Source organism: Gorilla gorilla, chromosome 8 (assembly GCF_029281585.2).
Source record: "Gorilla gorilla gorilla isolate KB3781 chromosome 8, NHGRI_mGorGor1-v2.1_pri, whole genome shotgun sequence".
NCBI lineage: Eukaryota > Metazoa > Chordata > Mammalia > Primates > Hominidae > Gorilla > Gorilla gorilla.
Genome location: NC_073232.2, coordinates 134,721,521 through 134,735,163, shown reverse-complemented (window position 1 = coordinate 134,735,163; position 13,643 = coordinate 134,721,521).

Sequence of the window (13,643 nt, the reverse complement as noted above, 5' to 3'; positions counted from 1 at the left end):
TTTACTAAACAAGAAAAATACAGGAGTTATATGAATACAATTACTGAAGGATTTAAATAAAGACTTGGCTAAATGGAATGACATACCGTAATATTCCTAGATGGGAAAAACATTATGTAACTGGAATTTTCCAATTCCTTCATCTGTAGATACAGAAATCTCACCAGCTCACAGGCCCCTCCTACATGACAGCAGGACCTTGGCCCTACCTTACAGTTTCCTGGGTTATTTCTGACAGTCCCCAGAGTATTCCACATCACACAAGTGCAGGAATCCTCTGCCCTTCCTTTGCAGTGATTCAAGTCAGCTGTTGGCAAACCCTCTAGGGGCAAGCTCACAGTGCCCCCAGTGCCACTGGTTCATGGGAGAGGGGATGGCCTCCTCCCCAGGGTACTGCTGGACTCCCTCCTCCCATGTCCCCAATTCAGAAAACACTTGAAGTGGTGGTGTGCTGGCAGTTCTCCAGGAAAAAAAAAAAAGTTTATTATAAATTTTACTGACATAAGGGATATGTAGCATATGATTCACAAATCATAATAGTCTCTAAAGCCAGTGTGTGCCATGATTTTCTACAGCCTGCCATAGAAAAATGGTTTTTATATTTTTGAATGACTGAAAAAAATCAAAAGAATAGTATTGCATGACACATGAAAATTATATGAAATTTAAACTTCAGTATCCACAAATAAAGTTAGTACAAAAACCCAGGCTCACTCATGCATTTAGGTATTTTCTATGCTTTTGCTCTGTAAGAGCAGAATTAGTCATTGTGACAGAGACTGTGTGGCCTACAAACCCTGAAACACTGTCTGGCCCTTTACATAAAAATTTGCCAGCCCCTCCTCTAGACAATCAGGAAAACAATCAATCAAGTCCTAATTTGTAGCATTTGCCAATTTCCATGGTGTAAATACTCCCACTGTGCCAGTGTCAAGTCTGCCATCACTGAATGTGGAATTAGGAAGGATGCACAGTAGCATATCATTACATAGTATTTCCACCATATAGACAACAACAGATGTAAATAAGCATAGATTGTAGTAAGGTGTAGTGAAATGACTAACAAATGATGAATTTTGAATACTCATTACCTTTGTTCCTCACATAACTCATTTAATTGTAAGTTTATACGTTTAATTTTTAATAATGGTTCTGTTTAACAACCAGCTTGGAAAATTCTTGGAAATTTAACAGTTGGGTCTCAGGAGCCAGCCCCTGCACAGCACTGATTTGGAGTGACCAATGGCATGTCAGGGGTGGCAGCCCTTATGGCTCTTGTCTGTACCAGGTGCCACAGAAATGGGGACAGTGCTCTTCTCTGTGCCCCATTCTGCCACCATTGTCCTGAAGAACAGGACTTCTTGTCTTCCCTATCTTCAAAATGCAGATTTTATTCACAGCCTTCTCTATCTTCAGAGCACCAATCCAATCTTCCTCTCCTTCCATGTACACAGCCTCCTCAAGGCAAATCTCCTTCCTCCAAAGACAAACAGTTACCTGGAAAATCCGTAGGTGGGAGAATCATCTGTCCACAGTCACCAAACACAGCTAGTGCCACGGTCTGACTGTTGGTGTCCTCCCAAAATGCATATGGAACCTGATGCCCAATGTGATAGCGTTTGGGAAGGGGGGTACCTTTTGGGGAGTTATTGTCGTGAGGGCTCTACCTTCATAAATGCGATTACTGCCCTTATAAAAGAGGCTCAAGCGAGCTCCTTCACCCCTTCTGCCATGTGAGGACACAGCAACAATGAGCCATCTATGAAGCAGAGAGCAACCCTCACCAGACACCGAGTCTGCCGACACCTTGATCTTGGACTTCTCAGCCTCCAGAAATGTGAGAAATAGATTTCTGTTGTTTATAAATCACCCAGTCTATGGTATTTTTGTACAGCACCCCAAATGTACTAAGACAGCTAGACTCTGAGTTTCATCTCAGGTTTACAGGAACAAGCATCCTGACAATATTAAAAACTTAATGTAATTCCAAGTTTTTAAAAGTAGAATTTTTTGGAACTTCAAAATAAGCAGTTGGAAGTTCAAGAATACTGAGAATAGAAAAACATTTCTATCAGATATTAAAATATATTATAAATAATAATTACTAATATATAATACTATAGAGAAATATTCACATTAGTGCTATAAAAAGTTGAGAAATGGACTCCTGTGTAAGTAATCAGTGCCTAAGTAATATTCCAAATCAATGGGAGAAATAGATTTTAAAAACAAATAGCATAGAGAAAACTGGCTGAATTTCAGGTATGAGGTAGAAAAGTATATTAGATCTCTATGCTATTTGCCAAAATTATTCCACATGTACTTAACTTTTAGAAGTAAAAAATTAAAATACATGTATTGAAAGGTATTATAAGTATATATATAAAACCTTTGTGTGGCAAATTATTAAGTGTGACAACAAAGGCAAAATCCAAAAAGAAATTTAAAATAACCATATTTAAAATAAGAGACAAATGAGGAATGAGAATATTTCAATACAGGACAAAGATAAGTAAATACAGAAAAAAGATTAATAGTTTATATATAAAGGATTCTTAGAAATAAATAAGAAAACTTCAAACAGCCATGAAAAGCTTGTGATAAAAACAGGCAATTCACAAAAAGGATAAATAGAAATGTTAACATTTTAAAAAACCTTATAGTTTTCAAATAAATATAAAAATCATAATATATTTTTCTTTAATCAGAGTGCCAAAAATTAAAAGTATGGACAAAACCCAGTACTGTCAAGGATGTGCGGAAATGGGCACTCTTTTTTTTTTTGAGACGCAGTTTCGCTCTTGTTGCCCAGGCTGGAGTGCAATGGTATGATCTCGGCTCACTGCAACCTCCGCCTCCCGGGTTCAAGCGATTCTCCTGCCTCAGCCTCCCAAGTAGCTAAGATTACAGGAACGTGCCACCGCATCCGGCCAATTTTGTATTTTTAGTAGAGACGGGGTTTCTCCATGTTGGTGAGACTGATCTCGAACTCCCAACCTCAGGTGATCTCTCCACCTCAGCCTCCCAAAGTGCTGGGATTACAAGCGTGAGCCACCATGCCCGGCCTGCACTGTTATGCACTATTGATGGGAGCATAAATTTGTATATCCTTCCTATGTCATTTGACCATGGTAGGAAGTGCATATACCTTTGAGAGCAACAAACCCATGCCTGGGAGTGTATTACTAGTGGAGAAAAGACATGGCCTGCAGTATTGTTAAAATAGTGAATGGCCGGGCGTGGTGGCTCACGCCTGTAATCCCAGCACTTTGGGAGGCCAAGTCGGGCAGATCATGAGGTCAGGAGATCCAGACCAACCTGGCTAACACGGTGAAACCCCGTCTCTACTAAAGAAAAAAATACAAAAACTTAGCCAAGCGTGGTGGCAGGCACCTGTAGTCCCAGGTACTCGGGAGGCTGAAGCAGGAGAATGGCATGAACCCGGGAGGTGGAGCTGGCAGTGAGCCAAGATGGCGCCACTGCACTCCAGCCTGGGCGACGGAGCAAGACTCCGTCTCAAAAAAAAAAAAAAAAAAAAGTGAAGAAGTAGAAACAATCAAAATGTCCAGTAAAGGAATGGTTAGTTTTTTTCTGTATAAATACACAAGGGAAGACCAAAGTTTAAGCCTTTATAAATAGTAGTGTCCATATATTTATTGATAAGTGAGGGTGTCTGTAACATACTGCTACATGGAAAACAGGCTACAAAACAACATGTATGGCATGGTCCCAAATATGTCAACTTGCCAATGTCTATGTGTAAATAAGCACAAAGAGCCATCCAGAACAAAGTCGAGTCATGAGAAGTCTGGTGATTTTTGCTTTTATTGTTTTGTGTGGGGTGTATATGACATTTGGCTTGTTTACAGAGGCTACAGATTCTTACACACACACAAATAAAGCTATTTACATACACATTTAGTAAAAGACTTGGAAGTATAATCACTGAAATGTCAACACAGGTCATTTCTTGGAGAAATTACAAATCATTTTTATTTTTTTTCTTTTTGCTTACATGGATGTTCTACAATAGGGTGTTCACTTTAAAATCAGAAAAAAACATTAAGGCTATTCTTTTTTTAAACAAAACAAAGATTCTTGTCTTGAGGAAGACTTAGGCTCACAAAAGAAAAAAAAAAGTAAAGACTCTAGTACAGTTAACAGCAATGGTGGCTCTGTGTCCACGACAGCATAGAGACCAAAGAAAGGAATGGTCAGTACCAGCAGTGGGAGCCAGGGAGGCTCCATGTCACATGGAAAAGTGAGTCATGGAAGGTAATGAGGAGCTCACGAAATGGACAGACAGGGAAGCTATGGGTGTTTGAGTTGGAGGGAAATCATCTCCACGGAATTACACTCGAAGGGTTGTCCTTGCTTCTAAGGGTGAATATGGAAGACCACCTGAAAATTTTTCTACAAAAACTGTGAAGGACATTGGTCCCCACGTTACTCAGTGTCCCCTGTAGCACAGTCCACATCATAAAAGATTCCAAACATTTAATACCTGGACGGTTCTCTAGCTGTAAAAGGTGATATGGTTAGTTGCATCAAACAACAAAGGCTATTCTAGAACTCAAGGTTTTCCTTTTCAGTTGCCAGAAAGCTCAGTTTAGTTGGTGTTTATATGTGGTAACCACCTTTGATTCCTGATGAAATTCTGTCTATATGGAAGACCATCAAATAAAAAAATATTTTTATTCCAACCTGTGTTTCATGTTCAGTTGGTCAGAGCCGGTTCGTGCACGCAGCCTCTTTCAGTGGGTTCTTTATCTGAACCACAGAACACAGGCAGTGATTCAGGTAACTGTTTTCTCAGCTCTAAGGATACTATGTAACAAAGGCCATCCTGGTCGCATAGGAGAGAAGTTAATTCCTTACATGTAATGGATAATGGATCTCTTAGGGCAGAGGATCTCAAACATTTTTTTTTTTTTTTTTGAGACAGGGTCTCACTCTGTTGCCCAGGCTGGAGTGCAGTGACACTCAGGGCTCACTGCAGCCTTGATCTCCCAGGCTCAAGCGATCCTCACCTCAGCACGCAATGCGAGTTGCTGGGACTACAGACACGCACCACCATGCCTAATTCTTTTTGAATTTTAGTAGAGGCAATGTCTCACTATGTTACCCAGGCTCATCTCGAACTCCTGAACTCAAGCAATCTTCTCGCCTCGGCTTCCCAAAGTGCTGCGATTATAGGTGTGAGCCACCATGCCCAGCCGATCTCAAACTTTAATGGATGTCAGAATCACCTGTAGGCCTTGTTAAAACAGATTGCCTGCCCTAATCCCAGAAAATCTGATTCAGTAGGACTGGGATGGGAGCAATAATTTGCACTTCTAGCAAGTTCTCAGTAATGTTGACATTGTTGGTCTCAGGGACCACACTTTGAGAACCACTGCCTTAGGGGATTAGGATTTAATTTCTCTCACAGCAGACTTAAGAGGGGCCCATGAGGTAATTGTTAGCACCTAAAATTAAACGTAAAACCAAACATACATTAAGTATGAAAGGGGCCCAGGACCAGCTGCTGAAACCACTGCACTGGTGCAGTGCTTATACAGTGGCCATTACTACTAGAATTCGTTTGCATTTTGCTTGTCTTATTTATGTCCCCTTTGGGCCAATCTAATCAACAAAGAGCTGGATTTAGACTGTTTTCATTTTCTAATCTCTTCCAAATTTTGAAGTCTTTGGCTTTTAAAAGGGACTACAGTGAAAGGAGAAAAGCTATTTACTAGGCCAAAGTTTAAGAGCAAAGCTTAAAGTGAATTCTGTTCCAATGAACTGTACTGAACGTTGGCATGGGAAGGGAGAAGGGAATCCAGTGTTTTGGGGTCACCAAGGCTTGTGTGATGGGAAAGATGAGAAAGCAATTCCAACACCTCAAGGAGAAAGTGGCATTTTGGTGAGAATTGAAGGTGTGGAATTAACAGGCAACAATTATTAGGAAAGTGGCATTCCAGGCAGAAGAAACAGCACAATAATAGCTGGAAGGTGGGAAACAGGGAGATGGAAAGGTTCAGTTGAACTGGAGTGCCAGATATACACAGAAGCACTGTGTGAGAAGGTGGACATGGAAGGGCCATGAACATAGGATAAGAATTTCAAATGCTATTCACTAGGACAGTGTTTCTCAAATGGGGAACCTAGACATGTTCTCCAGGAACCACATGTTCTTTACAAGAAATTATACTTTTTACATTGAATTTTGATAATTTTTTAAAGACTCCTAAATTTAATTTGGATGGCCTCCTGTTACCTGAGTACTACCACTTTAATCTGGTGGTATGTTTGTGATCACACTGCTTCCAGGTAAAAATCAGAAGATAGCACAACTTGTCATATAAGCAATCTTCACAGCAGTTGTATATTTTGAGTTGAAGAACAAAGTGGGATCTGCAGTAATGCATTTCTCCTTAAATAAGTTCTGTATATTGTGCTCAGCTCCATGCAAATACATTTAAAAACTTAGATAAAATGTATAATTTTCTATGGATATAATTGATCAAAACTGACCCCAGAAAAGATACAAAGCCTAAGCATATCAATTCTCATAGAAGAAATGAGGAGGTTGTCAGTGGCACACCCTCAAAAGAGCACCAGGTTGAGAGGATTTCCTAGCGGAAGTCCACTAACTCTTTAAGGAGTATAGAATACCAACTTTTTTTTTTTTTTTTTTTTGAGATGGAGTTTCACTCTTGTCACCCAGGCTGGAGTATAGTGGCACCATCTTGGCTTACTGCAACCTCTGCCTCCCGGGTTCAAGCAATTCTCCTGCCTCTGCCTCCCACGTAGCTGGGATTACAGGCACCTGCCACCATGCCTTGCTAATTTTTTGTATTTTTAGTAGAGACAGGGTTTCGCCATGTTGGGCAGGCTAGTCTCGAACTCCTGACCTCAGGTGATCCAGCCTGAGAAATGCCTCGGCCTCCCAAAATGCTAGGATTACAGGCGTGAGCCACTGTGCCCAGCCTAGAATACCAATTCTTTTGAAGCTGTTCTGTAACAGCTTAAAATTAAAAAAAAAAAAAACCTTTTCAAGTATTTTCTATGAAGCTAGTAAAACATCACAAAACCTACAAAGACTAGAGCTACACAAAAGAAAAATGCAGACCAGTATCATTTATATTTATGCAAAAATCCCTAATAGCAAACCAAATCTAGCAGATTTTAAAAATAACATATCTTGACCAAATGGGATTTATTCCAGAAATGTAATGATGGTTAAATATTGAGAACTGGATTAACAGCTTTCACCAAATTAATTAAAGAGGGATAAAAATATTATTTCCAGACATATTGAAGATATTTAACAAAATTCAGTCACCATTCTTCACTTAAGAAAAAAACTCAACAAAATATGAATAGTTGGATACTTCTTTAACCTGATAAAATATTTCTCAGCCCAAAAGCCAGCAGCATGGGGAACCACTACAGCAAGCTTGTCCAACCCACAGCCCACAGGCCGCATGTGGCCCAGGACGGCTTTGAATGCGGCCCAACACAAATTTGTAAACTTTCTTAAAAACATTATGAGATTTTTTTGCGATTTTTTTTTTTAGCTCATCAGCTATCATTAATGTTAGTGTACTTCATGTATGACCCAAGACAATTCTTCTTCTTCCACTGTGGCCCAGGGAAGCCAAAAGATTGGACATGCCTGCACTAGAGGCTTTTCCACTGAAGTCAGGAGCGTGACAAAAATGACTACAGTTATCAGTTATTGAACACTGTCATTCATGCACACAGAGCTCAGTGGGTTTTCAGTGCTGCTCAGAATATCCTAAATGTCCCTAGTCCATTCCTTCTCCCCAATCCTAGACATCTATTCTCTCATGCCTTTCACACCTTTCCCCACCTTACTTGCAGTTGAGAATTCTGTTTCCTAGTTTACTGAGACTAAGGCAGAGACTTTCAGAGACTTACCCCTCCACGTCTACCCACTTAACCAGTGGCAGCACCACATACTGTGCCTTCCTACCCCAGATAAACACCTGCGCATTTGAAGAAGTCAAGCCAACTTGTGCCCTAGCTTCCATTTCATCTCACCTCCTCAAGGACTTGTTCCAACAATTCTGTACTCTTCTACATCATCAATCTTTCTTTTCCTACTGGGTCATTTCATCAACAAATAAGCCACCATCTTTTGTTATTGTTTTCTGTTTGTTTTTTGAGACAGTGACTCACTCTATCACCCAGGCTAGAGTGCAGTGGCACGATCACAGCTCACTGTGGCCTCAACCTCCCCAGGCTCAGGTGATCCTCCCGCCTCAGCCTCCCAAGTAGCTGGGACTACAGATGCACGCCACCACACCCTAATTTTTGTATTTTTTGTAGAAATGGGATTTTGCCATGTTGCCCAGGCTGGTCTTGAACTCCTAAATTCAAGCTATTCTCCCACCTAGACCTCCAAAACTGGGATTACAGGCGTGAACCACTGTGTCTGGCCAAGCCACTGTCTTAAGAAGAAAAGACTACTTTTGCTACTAGCAACCGTCACCTTTCTCCAGTCCTCTTGCAGCAAAACGCCTCAAAAAGAGTTCTATTTGTCCCCACCACTCCCTCAGAACAGGCCCTGGCAAGATCACCAATGACATCTGTACTGTCCACGTTGCCAAACACAAAGGGCATTTCTCAGGCTGCCTCTTGACCTACGAGCAGAATTTGAAACATCCGATCTCCTCCTCACTTCATTTTCTTCACTTGGCTTCTAAGACACAACGTACTCTTGATATCCTATTGATGTGGTGGCCACAGCTTCTCATTCATCATGGCTACTTCCTCCTCTTCTTCCAAAGCTCTTAATATTGGAGCGCCTCAGGGCTCATTCCATGGTTCTCTTTTCTTCTTTCATCTTCATTCTCTCTAAAGGTGATCTCATCCAGTTTCAAAGCCTTCAATAGCACCTAATACTTTGAAGACTCCCACATTTTTATTTCCAATAATGATTTCTCTCAATTCCAAATTTGCATATCCAACTGCCTGCCTGCCATTTCTACTTGGATGTCTGACATGTCAACGCTAACACTCAATACTGCGACCAATACTGCAATCATGATCTTTTCCATCAAACCTGCTCTACCTGCAATCTTTGCTACCTCAGTGCATGGCTTCTAGTTGTTCGGGCCAAAAACCTTGTCATTACCCTTAATTCTTCACTTCCTTTCACTTGCCATATCTGATCCATTGGAAAATCTTCCACCTTCAAACTAGACAGGCAAAAAGCAAATGGGAAGAAAAAATGGCATGAGTGACAATACGAATCAAGACCGTGAGCATGACGTATGTAGAAGTCATAAAGAAACAGACGCCATTGGGACCAAAGGCCCTATTTGGAAATAATAATAAATGTTTCCAAAGGGAATAGGTTACATTCGTATCATGAAGATAAGGTACCAAAGACAGGCAAAAAAAAAAAAAAAAAAAAAAAAAAGGCTGATGTAAGTTCCTGACCATGGAAAGTTCTCCACAGCCCCTCCTTTCCTCCCCGCTAAAGAAAACGTGCATTAGACGTATACATACCACAGTTTGGGAGGGAAAGAGGCAATGGAGCCTTAAGAGAACAATGTAAATTTTCTCCATCACTTTGGACCCCTGAATCAACATTTAGAAATTTATAAAGTCACATGGCTTTTACTTAGAAGTACCTTTTTCTCTCATGGGACCCCCCAAAGGCCCTCTCCATCACAACACTTATCTTACCCACACCATCACCCATGGGCCATCTCAGTCTCTGATGCATAGTTTTCCATGCTACTGTAGTTTTCCATGCCAGATTTTATCACATATTACTTTATATTTTCTTTTGGCAGATTCCTCATGGACATCTTTGTCGTCTTCTTAGGCCTCCTGTGTGCTGCATGTCGTACACTGAAGACACCAATTGACCCAACTCCATCAGGTCAAAGCTTCTCCACATGGAAAAAACCTGTTAGCCTATACCAAGTGATTATCTTTATAACCAGGCCCTATAGCTGTTTCCAAAGCAAGAATCCAGCATCTTAAAGCTATTTCAATCTGTTACTTACTATTTATTCTGGTAACCTTATTTATCAAATGTCAGGGCTTGAAATCTTTCAGGGAAGTTGTAATTTGATACTTACCTATGATTTATTCTCAAATGTTAAATTTAAAGGTATGTATAAATAATATGTCATTTGAAATAGTATGGTTCTAGAAATGTTGAAAACAGACTGAATTCAACTCATTTAGTAATCTGGAAGTACTATTTTAAAAGAGAAGTTTTCAAGACTTCTACTGAGACAGTAGAAGTAGTGTGTTAAGAGCCCAAACTTTGGTATCAGAAAGATACATTTCAAGCCTAATCTGACTCTGGACAAGTGGCTAAGTCTGCTTCCAAACCTGCAGAATAGGAGATGGATGTGACTATAAAAAGGACAACAAAGAGGGGCCTTTGTGATGATGGAACTGTTCAGCATCTTGACTGTATCAGTGTCAGTATCTTGGTTATAATATTGTATTAGTTTTTCAAGATGCTGTTGGGGGTAAACTGAGTAAAGGGTACACAGTATCTTTTTCTTTTCTTTTTTTTTTTTTTTGAGATGGTGTCTCATTATTCTGCCCAGGCTGATCTCAAACCCCTAAGCTCAAGTGTTCCAATTGCCTCAGCTTCCTGAATAGCTGGGACTACAGGCGTGTGGGTCTACATTATTTCTTACAGAAACAGAAATTGACAGGTAGGACATAATTAAAAAACCAAAACTTCATTCTCTAAACCCAGGTAAGTTCTTGGAAATAATTAAAGCTCTTTCCAAATAGGACCAAATACTAAATATTCCCCATTTTGAAAGTTTGGAAAGTTTTATTTCTTACAACTATATGTGAACCTACAATCATCTGTAAATAAAAAACTTATAATTTGTAAATGTTAATTTAAATTTTATATTAATTTCAAAACTATCCTAGGCAATCACATATCTTATCTAATTTTCTACGATGGAGGCAATAAACAGACTCCAAATTTCCAAATTTTAAATTTAGCAATGATATAACCAGAAGGTGGCGCTATTACGACATGAATATACCACAGTAAGGCACTATTAAATGTATCAAAAAATACAGATTTCATCAATCAAAACTGTAAATGCTAGCCTCAATTCAGCAATATTTTCAACATGTGTCTTACTTGAGGTTTAAAACATACAATTTAATCATTTAAAAAATAGATAACATACACAAATCCTATATGGACTAAACTTCTGAACACTGAGATCTGGTATTAAGCTGTCATATCTTTGCATTTTTTATACAAATATTTCTTGCCTCACCAACTGTTAACATAACTTTTGATAAAGGTACAAGCACCACTTACAGAAAATTCCTGAACTGCAACTAGAAAGAAAAGCTAAGAAAGGGATTTCCTTTTTGTTAAAGCAAAAATGCTTACAGCTTTCCCTTCTTATTTTGGGTTTAGGATAAAAACATTAAAAATACTTTTCCCAAATGTCCAACAATGATAGACTGGATTAAGAAAATGTGGCACATATACACCATGGAATACTACGCAGCCATAAAAAATGATGAGTTCATGTCCTTTGTAGGGACATGGATGAAATTGGAAATCATCATTCTCAGTAAACCATCGCAAGGACAAAAAACCAAACACCGCATGTTCTCACTCATAGATGGGAACTAAACAATGAGAACACACGGACACAGGAAGGGGAACATCACACTCTGGGGACTGTTGGGGGGTGGGGGGAGGGGGGAGGGATAGCATTAGGAGATATACCTAATGCTAAATGATGAGTTAATGGGTGCAGCACACCAGCATGGCACATGTATACATATGTAACTAACCTGCACATTGTGCACATGTACCCTAAAACTTAAAGTATAATAATAAAAAAAATAATACTTTTCAAAGGAAAAAAAAAGTTGCATCAGTTAATAATAATAATTACCAAGACAGATGTAGCTTTTATCCAATTCCATTTTATATAATGTAGAAAATGAAGTTCCAAAACACACACACTTGCCTAAAGTCACATACGGCAGAACTAGAGTTGAAGACAGGCGCCAGGATGCCGGGTCTAAGACAGCCATTATATTCAGACCAATGAGACACTAGGCAAGAAGAAACTTTTATTACAAAACGCAGTATTTTTCCTTGAACCATGTATTGTTAGCCTAATTTTACTAGTCAAATTAGTTTAGATCTTTTCAAAAATAGACAAAATGTGTCCAGGAATAAGCTTTAAATAAAAATTATGTATCCAGAAAACACAGCTACATATTTGGAGCAGCATCAACAAGACCACAGCAGCAGTGGACAAACACCATGGTAACAATCAGGTGTCCAAGACCCAATGGGAAAGAAAGGAACACTGGAACATCAGTCACTTTCAAGGAAGCAGGCTCCTGGACAAGTATGACTGAAATTGTTACCCAGGCTATTATCACCTCCCATGGCTGGCGTGAACAAGAAAACATGGCTTACACATGCAATGGCACTTTTGGTAAGAAAATAATATTTCAGAAAAATAGGTAGGACATACTAAAAAAAAACCTCATTTGCTAAACCTAGATAAGTTCTTGGAAATAATTAAAAGCCCTTCCTAAATAGAACCAAATACTAAATGCTCTCCTTTTTGAAAGTGCTGAACATGCTGCAATAAAGGGGTATCAAACATAAACATATCCATCGTCTAACAGAACTACAGAAAACCTAACAGGTGAAACGCAGACACAAACCTCAATGTCCTTGCATTCTAGGACAAATGTATTCCATCCATTTGTAGAAGCAGCATATTAGAACACACACAGGAAGTATGTGAGCTGCTGTTGCATGGCTAGACATTCACAAGTCACTTGATTCAACAGAGATCTGAAGGTCTAAGATGAAGAAAGAATTTCACACAACAAATGGCCTTCAGAAAAAGAGACTGAGAAAAAAAAAGAACACTAAGCCTATGTGTTTTGGAGAGGAGGTGCGGAATGCCATAGGTTATTAGGAAGCAACCTGGTATATTTGGCTGGATTACTCCAGCTACACCCTGGGCATAGATCCTAATGATGCTCCCAAGTACAGTGAGAAGCCAACAGTTACAGCTTCGTTGCTAACGTGCCCCATGGGCCAGGCAAATCCTCCTCCTTTCTGGGGTCTCAATCTATCTCAGTTAGCATTGATGGTGGGGGCTTGGCCTAGCTGATCTTTAAGTCGTCATTCAGCTTTTCAGGAAAAGGCAACAGATGAAGATGTCTACTTTGATACCTACCCTGCCCAATGACAGGAATAGGGTAGTCCAGGAGAGCCCCAACAGGACATGAATAGGTGAGCAGACATACTGGTTCAAAGTCATTCCCGGCTGAACTTCAGAGAACAAGGTATGAACATGCCAGGGAAAAGCAGCAGGATCTGACAATGGATTAGACACAACAAGCAAAAGAAGGTATCTCGAATCATTGAAAGCAAGTTGCTTTAAGGAAAGAATATTCCAGAAATTCAAAAGTACAATTTATCTAACAAATAGGCATACACTTTTCTCTAATGTGGGAAGTTCACACATTCTACATTAATGCCTTGTCCTCACTGGAGAAGTATTTAAGCTTTACCAAGTGCACCAAGCACTGCACTAGGCCCTGTATATGGTGTTCACCGCAACAGACATGGAATATTTATC